The sequence below is a fragment of the Cydia pomonella genome, chromosome 6 (assembly GCF_033807575.1).
Source record: "Cydia pomonella isolate Wapato2018A chromosome 6, ilCydPomo1, whole genome shotgun sequence".
In the NCBI taxonomy this organism is placed as follows: domain Eukaryota; kingdom Metazoa; phylum Arthropoda; class Insecta; order Lepidoptera; family Tortricidae; genus Cydia; species Cydia pomonella.
In genome coordinates, this window is record NC_084708.1 from 524,824 (window position 1) to 539,803 (window position 14,980).

Genomic DNA, 14,980 nt, shown 5'->3' on the forward strand with positions numbered 1-14,980 from the left:
TAGTTAAATAAAAATATATTTATTATGACGATGACTGGGAACAGAAGTTGCCTTTCATGTTGGTGGCACGATACGACGATTACATAAATACTGTAATAGAAGGAAAAATTAAACGATGGAGATGCCATGGAAGGCATTTGTAATTTATGCTAAAGAGAAGAAAAGAGTGTCATAATGTTGTGATAGGAGATTAAAAGTAAACAAATGAGCAGGATTAAGTCGGCGGTACTCAACTGACTAGAGTTGGGCTAATCAATATGTGTTACATGTGTGAATGAATATAAGATTGTAAGTTTGTATTGAAAATGAATGTATGAAATGAAATGATAACATTGATAATCTTTATTTTACATCGATTATATATATATATATATTGTTTATTTTCTATTCAAATTTGAGAGAGAATCTTTTGTATTTACAATTTCATCCAATCTTATGCAATTTCCTTAATGGTACATGCTACTCTACGTCTAGCCAATTCTTTATTTGATCCATGTAACTTTTCTTAAGGAGTCCCTTTCCGCGATGGATTTCAATCCTACACTCTATTATTTTTCGCATGAGATCGTCGTGTCGTGTTCCATTCCCTATAATTTGACCAATATACTTTTCTGTAAATAAAAAAAAGGTATTTTTTTTAAATCATACAGACTACTATTTTCTTGGGCAAAAATGAGGGAAAATTTAATATCATTTTGGTTAATAGTAAAATATCTTATTTTCTTACTAGAATGGATGTCAACGTTACATAGAATTCAATCAAGGAACAGTTACGAAAACTTGTCATTTCACGGAGTTCCAATTCCCACCCCACATCCCATTACCGGGCTTTGGAAACTAATCAAATTTATAATTGTAAACGAAAATTTGAGCACTTGTGAATGGTTATATATGTTATAATATAAATGACCGATCTCATATTTGGGTTTTTAAGTGATATTGACAAGGTCACACTTTTTACTACTAAGGGTTATTTTATTGTTAAGAAGTTATTTATTAACTTCAAATTATAGATTTAGGAATACGTATTACGCAAAAAACTAGAAAAATATGTCATTTAATTAATTTTGATATCCCTATACCAAACCGGATCCGGTCCGGCCGGATCCGGCCGGGTTATGGTCAAAATCCGGCCGGATCCGGCCGGATTGAAAATCAATCCGGTTTGCAATCCCTAGTGACCGCCGTAGGAAAATTCATCCAACAGTTCACGAAATCGCGAAACTAATTCCGACTTGTTTTTCAATAGCTGTTGCCGGTGTTATACTTAGTGCACAACACATCCCATTCTATTTCTATTGGATTCTATTCCATCAGAATATCACTGTGATTTGAGATTTAATAATTACGATTCTTATAAGAATATATCAATCAATCAATTTATTTATTTCAAAAGACAACAATGGTCCATAATGGTTAGTAACATTTAAGGTTTAAAACTATTTAGTAGAACAAATACAAAAACACAAAAAGAAAAGCGAAAAGTACAGCAACAAAAACAAACAATCACCTGGCAGCGGTCATGATACATTACGGGGGACATTCTGTTGAAAGTGATATTGCTCCGACGCGACATATTAAAACACGCTCTCAAACTCTACATGCCACTTCACCTGCAATCTCTAAAGCACCTCGCAAATTCCAGGTATCACCTGCCTCTTCATCGCCGCAAAAGTCGAAGAAGTCTACCCACCGAAAATCGGCGAGTTCGCCTACGTCACCGACGGGGCCTGCACAACAGACGAAATCCTCCTCGAAGAGCTCCTTATACTCAAAATATTATCCTGGAATATAACGCCTATAACTATAAACAGCTGGTTAAATGTATACATGCAGCTAGCCAGTGAAGGGAGGAGCGCAAAGCGAAGATTAATAAGGGAAACTGATGTTGGCGCGAACGCGCTTAGAGGATATACGTTCGTGTTTCCGCAGTACAGTTCGCTGGAGTTCGTGGTGTGTGGACAGTTGATAGATCTGGCCGTGCTGCATGTGGACGTGAACCAGTTCTCGTATAGTGTGGTGGCCGCGGCGGCCATCGCGCACGCGTTCGATAGGGAGCTGGCGATCAGGGTGTCCGGTGAGTTTGGCAATTTTATTCTATTATAAATATAAACAGCCGACTGATAATTGTTTAAAGAAAACATTAATAACGTGTCTGTTACATCTTTATTTTAACTTGTAGATTGGTTGGTATCATTGAACTATTGTCAACGCCCGAGCGCTTTAAGTTTGTGCTAGTATTTTATCAAGTTTTTTTTTTTTGCAATCTTACAATTAGTAAACATTTTTTCAACTGATTCTTGACATCTAATTGAACTGAAAAAAAAGCTTGTACCGAATATGAAATTTTTGTCATTGGGCAACAAGGGGGGCAAGTTAAATATTGGAAGCGAGGGTGGTAATGGAATTAAAGACCCGAGTTTGCAATATTCTCACCCCCGGAGTTACATTACACACAATGTCTTTCATCACACTTGTGAAGAAAAAACTAAATTTTAAGCGAAATAATTCTTAAATACGGTGACATACCAAACATTCGTCCGCCATATTGCTTGACAGGTTAGGCAACAAAGGCATAGACCTATTTGGTATTCAGCCACGATTGAAAATTATGTAAAAATATTTTAAACGGCTATTAAAATAATAAAATTAAATATTTTTAAACGTAAACAAAAATATTAAATTATAAACGTCACTATTTCAAAAGTAAAACTCATTTACTCTACTTAGTTTGTATGAATCAGTGACAATAAAAAAAACTATAACTCCCTAGGGAATTATAGCATTTTTTTTCACAATCTAACTACTGCGGGATCAATATAGGCTTTTGTCCTTCAGTACACCTGAATGGAATAAGATCTTTTTCGAGCAAGTGTGATGAAAGAACTCTTTTTTTATACATATACCTACTTCAAAGACAGATTACTCGATTTGCCAGCACTTAAATACAGATTTTTAAATTTATAGCTGTGTTTTTTATGGATGGGTTTATGCATTATACAACAACACTTGTTTTGCGTAAGCTCAGGTGGTGCCTCCAAAATGTATGGTAATATTTGCGATGTCGCTCTCATAAACATAAATACATTGACCCAGTACTAACGGCTACACATCAATTGACCATTCGTATATCTTATTGTCAAGACATAAGACCTACATTTGATCAGTTTAAAGTGCCGCTATTAGTACATGGTCAACAATGGTAGCTGATGATGTGTATACCTTATTCCAACGACTTAAGGTATACCAATGGTGAGTTCAAAGTAGTTTATTAATACTTGTGACGTGTGGCCAATGTCGCGCAGGTCCTACATATCGTTACTTTTTTTTTATATCAAAGGGGCCTTCGATTTGATTGTTACAAAATATAATCAATGAATTTATATTTTTCAAGGAACAATGTAATAAACAAAATATTTTTTTTTTCATCACACTTGCTCGTAAACGGTGTTATTGTATGCCAGCCTAAGATTGAATGAGCTGCTATATTATACCCATGGGCGTAACATTTTTTTTTTTTTAGTTTTATTATGCCCATGAACTTGATTGATTTGATATTTTTGTTCATGTTTAAAAATATTATATTTAATTAATTTAATAGTCGTTTCAAAATTTATTTGCATAATTTTGAATCGGTGCTGAATGCTGGATGGATCTGTGCCATAAATGCCTAACCTGTCTAAAATGACAATATTGCAGTGTTTGAAATGTCACCGTATTTAAGAATTATTTGGAATAGAATATTTTTTTATTGTATAACTGTGTACATACAAGGGTGGTCTTGTTTTACATTATAAGTTTCAACAGTTGCCTGCTAGGGCGTACAATTTTATTAAAATTTAATCACGTTTTCCTCACAAGCGTGATGAAAATCATTGTGTGCCACGGGCGGTACAAGAATTACGAACTCGTGTCAATGAAGCTCTCGCCTGCGGCTTCGGACTTAATTAACACTTGTTCGTAGATTCTTGTTTACCGATTTAATACACAATGTATTATAGTGTTGTGTTCCTGCCGGTGAGTAAGGTAGAGCTCAACGCAACGAGGGTGTGGAGTGTTAGGGTCGGCAACGCGCATGTAACACATCTGGAGTTCCCGGCGTCCATAGGCTACGGAGACTGCTTGCCGTCAGGCGAGCCGTATGCCACCGACGTTGTATATAAAAGTTTTCTCCAGAAATGGAATTTCATTAGAAAAAGTACTGTTGTTTCGCTAGGATCGCAAAGCTATTCCCTCCCTCTTAAGCTTTAATCTTATTACAAATAGAATAAGTCAACTTATACAAAATTCGTTTAATACTTGTTATAATGTTATATCTATGTATGTGGTGAGCTGAGCACCCTAAGCTTTATTTGTGTATGCTACAACATAGTGTCCCGGATTCCAGGCTGGACGTGGGAAGTGCTGGAGCCGTGCTACCGCTGGCTGGCGCCGTCCGTGGCCGTGCTGCGCGCCGAGGGCGCCGCGAGCGCCGTGCGCGGCGGCGACGGCGAGTTCCTGCAGCGCGCCGCCGGCCTCGACCTCATCTGTCCCGACCTCAACGTCGACGAGAGCCACCGCATACAGTCGCACAACGTCACGCTCGACATGTTTGTGAGTACCTCCTCACGACGGCGAGTTCCTGCAGCGCGCCGCCGGCCTCGACCTCATCTGTCCCGACCTCAACGTCGACGAGAGCCACCGCATACAGTCGCACAACGTCACGCTCGACATGTTTGTGAGTACCTCCTCACGACGGCGAGTTCCTGCAGCGCGCCGCCGGCCTCGACCTCATCTGTCCCGACCTCAACGTCGACGAGAGCCACCGCATACAGTCGCACAACGTCACGCTCGACATGTTTGTGAGTACCTCCTCACGACGGCGAGTTCCTGCAGCGCGCCGCCGGCCTCGACCTCATCTGTCCCGACCTCAACGTCGACGAGAGCCACCGCATACAGTCGCACAACGTCACGCTCGACATGTTTGTGAGTACCTCCTCACGACGGCGAGTTCCTGCAGCGCGCCGCCGGCCTCGACCTCATCTGTCCCGACCTCAACGTCGACGAGAGCCACCGCATACAGTCGCACAACGTCACGCTCGACATGTTTGTGAGTACCTCCTCACGACGGCGAGTTCCTGCAGCGCGCCGCCGGCCTCGACCTCATCTGTCCCGACCTCAACGTCGACGAGAGCCACCGCATACAGTCGCACAACGTCACGCTCGACATGTTTGTGAGTACCTCCTCACGACGGCGAGTTCCTGCAGCGCGCCGCCGGCCTCGACCTCATCTGTCCCGACCTCAACGTCGACGAGAGCCACCGCATACAGTCGCACAACGTCACGCTCGACATGTTTGTGAGTACCTCCTCACGACGGCGAGTTCCTGCAGCGCGCCGCCGGCCTCGACCTCATCTGTCCCGACCTCAACGTCGACGAGAGCCACCGCATACAGTCGCACAACGTCACGCTCGACATGTTTGTGAGTACCTCCTCACGACGGCGAGTTCCTGCAGCGCGCCGCCGGCCTCGACCTCATCTGTCCCGACCTCAACGTCGACGAGAGCCACCGCATACAGTCGCACAACGTCACGCTCGACATGTTTGTGAGTACCTCCTCACGACGGCGAGTTCCTGCAGCGCGCCGCCGGCCTCGACCTCATCTGTCCCGACCTCAACGTCGACGAGAGCCACCGCATACAGTCGCACAACGTCACGCTCGACATGTTTGTGAGTACCTCCTCACGACGGCGAGTTCCTGCAGCGCGCCGCCGGCCTCGACCTCATCTGTCCCGACCTCAACGTCGACGAGAGCCACCGCATACAGTCGCACAACGTCACGCTCGACATGTTTGTGAGTACCTCCTCACGACGGCGAGTTCCTGCAGCGCGCCGCCGGCCTCGACCTCATCTGTCCCGACCTCAACGTCGACGAGAGCCACCGCATACAGTCGCACAACGTCACGCTCGACATGTTTGTGAGTACCTCCTCACGACGGCGAGTTCCTGCAGCGCGCCGCCGGCCTCGACCTCATCTGTCCCGACCTCAACGTCGACGAGAGCCACCGCATACAGTCGCACAACGTCACGCTCGACATGTTTGTGAGTACCTCCTCACGACGGCGAGTTCCTGCAGCGCGCCGCCGGCCTCGACCTCATCTGTCCCGACCTCAACGTCGACGAGAGCCACCGCATACAGTCGCACAACGTCACGCTCGACATGTTTGTGAGTACCTCCTCACGACGGCGAGTTCCTGCAGCGCGCCGCCGGCCTCGACCTCATCTGTCCCGACCTCAACGTCGACGAGAGCCACCGCATACAGTCGCACAACGTCACGCTCGACATGTTTGTGAGTACCTCCTCACGACGGCGAGTTCCTGCAGCGCGCCGCCGGCCTCGACCTCATCTGTCCCGACCTCAACGTCGACGAGAGCCACCGCATACAGTCGCACAACGTCACGCTCGACATGTTTGTGAGTACCTCCTCACGACGGCGAGTTCCTGCAGCGCGCCGCCGGCCTCGACCTCATCTGTCCCGACCTCAACGTCGACGAGAGCCACCGCATACAGTCGCACAACGTCACGCTCGACATGTTTGTGAGTACCTCCTCACGACGGCGAGTTCCTGCAGCGCGCCGCCGGCCTCGACCTCATCTGTCCCGACCTCAACGTCGACGAGAGCCACCGCATACAGTCGCACAACGTCACGCTCGACATGTTTGTGAGTACCTCCTCACGACGGCGAGTTCCTGCAGCGCGCCGCCGGCCTCGACCTCATCTGTCCCGACCTCAACGTCGACGAGAGCCACCGCATACAGTCGCACAACGTCACGCTCGACATGTTTGTGAGTACCTCCTCACGACGGCGAGTTCCTGCAGCGCGCCGCCGGCCTCGACCTCATCTGTCCCGACCTCAACGTCGACGAGAGCCACCGCATACAGTCGCACAACGTCACGCTCGACATGTTTGTGAGTACCTCCTCACGACGGCGAGTTCCTGCAGCGCGCCGCCGGCCTCGACCTCATCTGTCCCGACCTCAACGTCGACGAGAGCCACCGCATACAGTCGCACAACGTCACGCTCGACATGTTTGTGAGTACCTCCTCACGACGGCGAGTTCCTGCAGCGCGCCGCCGGCCTCGACCTCATCTGTCCCGACCTCAACGTCGACGAGAGCCACCGCATACAGTCGCACAACGTCACGCTCGACATGTTTGTGAGTACCTCCTCACGACGGCGAGTTCCTGCAGCGCGCCGCCGGCCTCGACCTCATCTGTCCCGACCTCAACGTCGACGAGAGCCACCGCATACAGTCGCACAACGTCACGCTCGACATGTTTGTGAGTACCTCCTCACGACGGCGAGTTCCTGCAGCGCGCCGCCGGCCTCGACCTCATCTGTCCCGACCTCAACGTCGACGAGAGCCACCGCATACAGTCGCACAACGTCACGCTCGACATGTTTGTGAGTACCTCCTCACGACGGCGAGTTCCTGCAGCGCGCCGCCGGCCTCGACCTCATCTGTCCCGACCTCAACGTCGACGAGAGCCACCGCATACAGTCGCACAACGTCACGCTCGACATGTTTGTGAGTACCTCCTCACGACGGCGAGTTCCTGCAGCGCGCCGCCGGCCTCGACCTCATCTGTCCCGACCTCAACGTCGACGAGAGCCACCGCATACAGTCGCACAACGTCACGCTCGACATGTTTGTGAGTACCTCCTCACGACGGCGAGTTCCTGCAGCGCGCCGCCGGCCTCGACCTCATCTGTCCCGACCTCAACGTCGACGAGAGCCACCGCATACAGTCGCACAACGTCACGCTCGACATGTTTGTGAGTACCTCCTCACGACGGCGAGTTCCTGCAGCCTTATTTAAATGTGGTGTAATGTGCCTCCTAGGTGGGATTGAATAACAGAAACGGTAACAGTCATTCTGAACTCGCTCTATAAGCCGTAGACTTTTCTCTTGAAGATGTGGTCCATACACTATGTCTCTGTAATTTAGTTTGGAGAGAACTAGTGATTCGCATAGAATCTTACGTGGTTAATGTAGAATATAATAATGATAACTTTTTGAGGTTGGACCGTTTCCGTTTTATTGTTTTAAAGATTTTAAAAATCAAAAAGAGAGTTCAAAGTTATTTTGTCCCTGACCTAGATTACGTAATAAAGGGTTAAGATTAGAAATCCTTTATGTCATATTTATTCCCATCATATAAACAATAAAATATCTACGGAATTATGTAAAGTCAAGTACGTCACAGCTCAGCTGATATGAACCAGGATGCCAGTAACCACATCCTACCTCGTACAAATACATGTAGCGATAAGTAACATAATTAATTCATCGCGACAAACGGTAAACTAGCTTTAAATGGCTATTAGTAGACACATAAAATAATAGTATTTTATGTGTGTTATGTGTGTGTGTATATTTTTCCTACGAGTCAACAAAAATAAATCTTAATTTAGGTAAACAAATTACAGCAAAAGTATATAGCCAAGACGCGCGAGCATACCTTGTGTTCCGCGCCCGGCCCGCCCCGGGCCGCGGCCGGCCGGTCGGCGACACCTCCTCGTAACTCATGAGGCCCTGGTACTTGCTACTTGCTAAATTAATTTATTGAACAGTTTTTTCTCAATTTTGGCCACCGTAGCCTACGGAGACTAACAAGCAACGCTAAGCGGTCTTCGTAGTCTATGGGTGTTGCTATATTACGGGTGTCACATGCGTGTTTCTGACTTATGAAGTGATTGTTTTTACTATGCAACCAAATGAATATTTTGTAAGTTGGCAGCAATGCACTTTAAAACTGTATTCGTTTTGGTTTTGTTAGGTTGGTAGCCATTAATCGCAGTAACGTTATAGCGATTAAAAGCACAAGAGCTTTTATGAGGAATAGACAATATAGACTTTTCTTGAAACCTTTTATGCGTGTTCTTATATTCGTGTTAATGAATGCATAAATGACAGATAGCAGTAGAGGAGTAGGAAAATAAGTAATTAAAGGGGTTCACTTAGGAACTACTTAAATCATGTAGACGTCAGAAAATTTAGATTTTGTTACACTGTCGTCTGTATCAGACAATAAATATTCTTACCGACATTTGAGTCCACTATGACCTTCAGTTTTGTAGGTCGCCTATCAACTGGGTAGGGCAATCGATTATGAGGCAGTCAAATTTAATTCTTTACTTTAATTTAATTTAAATTAATATTCATATATAGAATTTTCAAGAGTAATTAGACATACGGCTGCGAATGGGTGTAACAATTTTTTATATCTCTTATTATAAGTCCATCCTATTCTATGGACTATTTTTAACTCATTTAGGGGGCTCGCCAGTAGTACATCGCGGCAACTCGTCGTTTTCTAATTAATACGGTTAGAAAAAGAGGAGCAGTCTATCTCGGGGGCGAGATACTTTCGCGGTGCATACGTACGTAGCCTGCAGGAAGCTAAATGTTCATAGTATGAAGTGAACCCCCTTGATTCCAGGACAAAGTGGTCCACTCGCCCGCCGGGGCGGGCGCGGCGCAGCCCCCGGCCGTGTTCCCGCCCACGCCGCCGCACTCCGACCAGAAGAGCCCGCCGCCGCCCGGCCGCACGCCGTGCGCCCGCCTGCACGCTGACGACTAGACCCCTTCACGAGTGTACAAGTGCTGAGGTATTAAGGATTCCTTTACAATTTTGAGTTATATTTCGAGCCCCCGTTTTATCACGTTAACAATTATCACCCGTCTGTGACAGTTCGCCGTACATTGCCGGTTCGACAAGTAATTATTGACGCTATCATCGTTCCTTCTCGACCCAGAAATGACCAGGGAATTGTTAGCGTCGGGTGTCAGTTGACACCGTGGCGAAATAACTTATATGAAACACTAAAGCCGAGTGCAATTTTGGGTAAGCTCAAACTGAGCCCGCGTTCGTGACGTATCCGATGCGCTCCGACAATCTGAACTATGAAATTTGTACTTAGAAACTTTTGTTTTAATTATAAATATTTGCTGGACAGTCTTACACTAATCAAACTAGCCTCAAAAATTGTTTCCGAGCATATAAATTTTAAAATTCATATTTCATAACGCATGGCATTCGTTGCATACTTGGGCTCAGTTTGTACCTAAAATGTAAATAGTTAAAATTACGTATAATTTCCGTATCGTATAAATAATTTTTAGTTTAGTAGTATTCAATTAAAAGTAAACAAGCTGAAGGCTGAGACTTAATATATAAAAATCACTTAACGAAAACACTATCGGCTGAAAGACTGATCTAGAATTCTAGAGTAAGTCACAACCTTTGGTTTGCTTACCTTTACTTGAAAACCTAAATAGCAGAAGAAATATATTCACAAATATTAAATACCAATAGTATTTTAGTATATAACTCGTATACCTCAGCTCGTGACTCACAACACAGTACACAAGTGAGACAGTATGTTAATGTTATTGTTGACAATGTTGTTATGTCGTTTCATTGGTAGTTTAGCAGAATTTTAGAAAACCGTTTTCAATACCGCATTACAGTCCATTACACTGATCTTAAAATAAACAATTTTGTAACGCGGTCATTCGACCAATGAGGTAAATTTTGTATCTTCTGTCAAAAAGAATTTGAAATAGAGGTGGATTGTCAAAGAAAACTTTGTAACTACAGTAAATTTACTGCCATCTTTCGACACATGATTAAAACTTATAAAACGCCATTTGACTTTGATCCATATACTTTCACTGGTATGTCTTAAATTTGTTAGATATCAAAAAGTGGCGCCATCTAATAGACGTCCAAAGGTATGGCGGCATATTTCGCGCGATCGCGCCACAAGATGGCGCCACTTTTTGATATTTAACATATCAGTGAAAGAATAAGAGTCAAAGTCAAATGGTGTTTCTAAAAGTTTTAATCATTTGTCGAAAGATAGCAAAATTTGGCTACATAAATTTCTTTGAAAATTCACCTTTATTTTAAATTCTCTTTGCTTCTATACATTATGCCATTGACAAAATGATTTTCAGTTGTTTATATTTTAAGATCCGTATGAAATGGACTATAGGTAACTGATTTTGTGACTGCGTGAACATTATTACGTATTTTTATGTCGTATCGACATTTTAGGGAACTTATTCGTTAGCTTTGTCTGAATTGACTTCTAGCTTTTAAGCTAGTTCGTATTAGGGAACACATGTTTGTTCTCGGTCGATGTGAACGCGACAAAACTCAGTCCGTCTGCAGTAAAAATGTATGGCTGCGCCATACTTGACGTAGCTGTTGGCGTGCAGATTTAGCGAAGATGGACTGTATAAAACACATTGAAGTAATAAATAGCGCCCCAAATTTTAGCGCTGATGTTGATAAGCAAAACAACCAGCCAACAAAGAGCTTTATTGACAACAAGACAAGTCAAGCATAAAAATAATAACCGATGAACCTTTGCTATAGCTATCTATCTATTTTGTAATTTGCAGACTAACTCCTGGTTTATGCATGATTACTAACATACTAACAGTACTAATGTGTTGGCTAGCTTACTAACGAAGCTTATTTTGCAATAATGCTTTTCCTACCTATCAAAATTTAGGATAAAAAACATGCAAATATGCTTTTAACATGCAGTGTGATGCATGAAACTAACACTTTCAAAAATAAATTGAAAATTTTTCATCAAATATATCCTAACAAGACTTGAAACCGTTCTTATAAGTTAAAACCGCGCAAACACTTACCCCCGTATTCATAAACGTCTACTAAAGTTAACAAGCCGCTAATAATCGTTTGTCCCTTTCCGACGTATTGGTATGATGGAGGAGCGGCTTGTTAACTAAGTATGAATAAGGGGGTTAGATTTTTCCGCGCATTACCACCGAATTTGACCAAAAAACAACTTATAGGAGCTTTATTATAATTATAGCAAAGGTACATAAACTTGTTAAATAATATCTGTTTACATTTAGATTGTCCAGTCCTATCTTAGTTTTACGTGTTCGTCCTCTGTTGTCAATGATTCTCGTGAATATGACCAAACAAAGAATTACAAGACTTGCTTTGCTCTGCAATGGCGTATTACAGTAAAAACCAATAAAAATTGGTTATGTCAATCTGTACGAAATTTTCGTAGCTCTGACTCCGATTTAACCATCGATAAAATTATAAGTAATGAGAAATTCTAATATTGTTCCTAATAATCCTAATATAAATAGCTTATTCTATTCTGTAAATGAGTTGGCAGTGCTGCTAACGTAACAGTGTTTAATCATTTAAACATTCCAGCATTTTACATACGTTATGTAAAAATATTATAAAGAAATCTTAAGTACGACTTGCACCTGAAGCAGAACTTAGCTCAGTGTGAATCGTACTTAAGTAGCGTTTAGTAAGTTCACATTTTCGTGCAAGTCGAATGAATGTCAAAGTAGAGGGTACTTTAAAGTTGGGTGAGTGTATTTCGTTATAATAAGTGTATATACATAAATGCATTGCAACAATCATTTTCAATCAAAAATATTGCCAATGAAAGCGCTTAGCTAATCAAAAATGTATCGAATATTGTTTGTTATGCAGAGTTTTAGTACTATAGTTTCCAAATACAATCACTTATTCAAATCAAATTGAATATGTAAGGATCTTTTCATTATTTTAATCTAACGATTGGTTTATTTTGTAAATAGTTTGATTCTTTCTTCTAATTTATTTCTAGTAGTGCACTCGACTGACGCGACTCTGTTCGCATAAGATTTGTAAGAAAAATTTAAATATTGGTAGTTAAGCCCACGATTTAACCAAAGACTGCAACCGATTGGCGAGCGGTACTCTAAAGGCTCATTTACACGGGTCTACTTACCTTTTTTTGAGGCAAGTGGACCTATGTAAAGGCGCCATAAAATTATTCGATGCGTGCTATCGGTTGGGTTGTTTATGTACTATAATCCAACCAGTTTGACTGATTCTACTTAACCTACATGTATTTGTTTGCCAATCGCCAATCGAGATCTAAGTATATTTGTACTGGGCAGCGACAAATTAGTGCATACTGTTAATATATATGTATGTGTAGGGAATGTTCAGATTAATTTAAAAGATAATTGCCTGGGCGTACCCTAACATCAACTTTACTAACTTTTAACAAGAATGAAGATAAAAATTACAGTAACATCCAGTGAGAGCAAACCAGTCCTCGCAGATACTTATTTATTCGTGTGAACAATTAAGAAAACTTTTTTATTGTCGATTTCGGAAAGGAGTATGATTTGTAAAAGCTTCTTGTAATGAACATTTGTGGCCATTAATCTAATATAGTTTATTTTTTAAATGTACAAATCCATTTATTTTCGCACTACATTGAAGAATAAGTCACTTAATACAAAATATATATCCACAACAAGTTTCGTCAAAAAAAAATAAATATATAGTTTATGGTAATTTAGTAGTTTCACGGTCCCTTGTTTTCTTGTCAGTCTTAAATTACGATAAATTCATAGAGATACTGTATCAAAATCTTGACTTTGGTTGTATTTTTATTATATTAATTATTTAACGATAAATGTGGACTGGTTTGAGACAATATCTTTTCACCATTACATTGAATAGCTTTCGCAACCTCGTAACACATTTACCCTTTAAGAGGGCCTAGGCGTGACCGTCATTTTCTCTTTATGATAGGTAAAGTATCCAAATCCTTTTATGAAAATAAATATTTTAGTTCCCTCGCCATTTGGACTTTATGCAATTGAAATTTCGAATAAAAGCGACGAATTTGTGAAAATTATTATAATCCGTTTACACTTGACGAGTGCTCGACCGAGTTGACTGGCACCAGTACTCACCACGTGTAAACGAGGCTGTAGTAAATTTAGTTCTGAATGTATTATATAATGTAATTGAAATAGGCGGGTATTTTTCATGTTTTAGAATAGTTCATCGTAGGTAGTCCAACGAATACGCTTACTCAAGGCACTGGCCTTTAAATAAGACTTGGATATATTTGTTACTTTATATCAGAATAATTTAATTGTATTCCTAGCAGTAAATAGTGCGCTTTTAGATTTAAGCTATTTTTATATCAATTTATTTGAAACTAATATAAAAAAAACTAATGATAGTACATATGGTCGGTTTGAAATTGATTCACACTGAAGTTTTTTGATCATTTAGACTGATGACAGTACAGAATAATGTAAATGGCCCCATATAGATATAAGTGAATTTAGATATAAGTAATTTAGGTATGTAAGTATATTAAAATGATAAATGTATAGAAAAAACTAATGAAAATTACGGGCGTCGTTGCGTTTAGCAGAAAAAATAGTTTTTTTTTTTAATGACTGTACAAGGTTCAATGGGCTTTAGTGGGAATGAATTTGGAGCGGACGTTAGCAACTTTTAAAATTGTATTCCGTTCTGAGGTGCATGTGATCTCATTGACATTCAGAGGGCCTTGGCCGCGTGTCGTTCGATGACGATATATTTTGTCACCCTTCGTATGCCCCTGTCAAAAATTTTTTACTGAATTAAAAACATTGAAATTGTAAATAACAGTCCAAATTGTTTGGGACGTATACGGGACGAGGCATACGAAAGTATAATTACAACTAGAATCCGTCAAGATAGTTCTGCGCACAGTGTGTAACAGCGCTACTATTTACGTCTTGTTTTCATACGAAATCTATATTTGAAGTGTACTACTTTCACACAGTCGCTTGCAAGTTGGTGCAACTAGCTTAAGCGCTTTACACACATTAATTCAATAACTGACGACAGAGACGGAGCAATACGTAGAACTGAGATGTAGATATCTCTACAGTGTCTTACGTATGGCTTTGTCCCTGTTGTTAGTTACAAATTAGTAAGGCGTGTGAAGCGTTTTAGACGGATTCTAAGTACGAAAGTGTATCTTTTGTATCAAGAATTAGAGGTAATTTATGTTCGATATTTTTTCGAGTATTTTTTTTTGTTAACATATATATGAAAAATATCATAAAATAAATTGTATATAC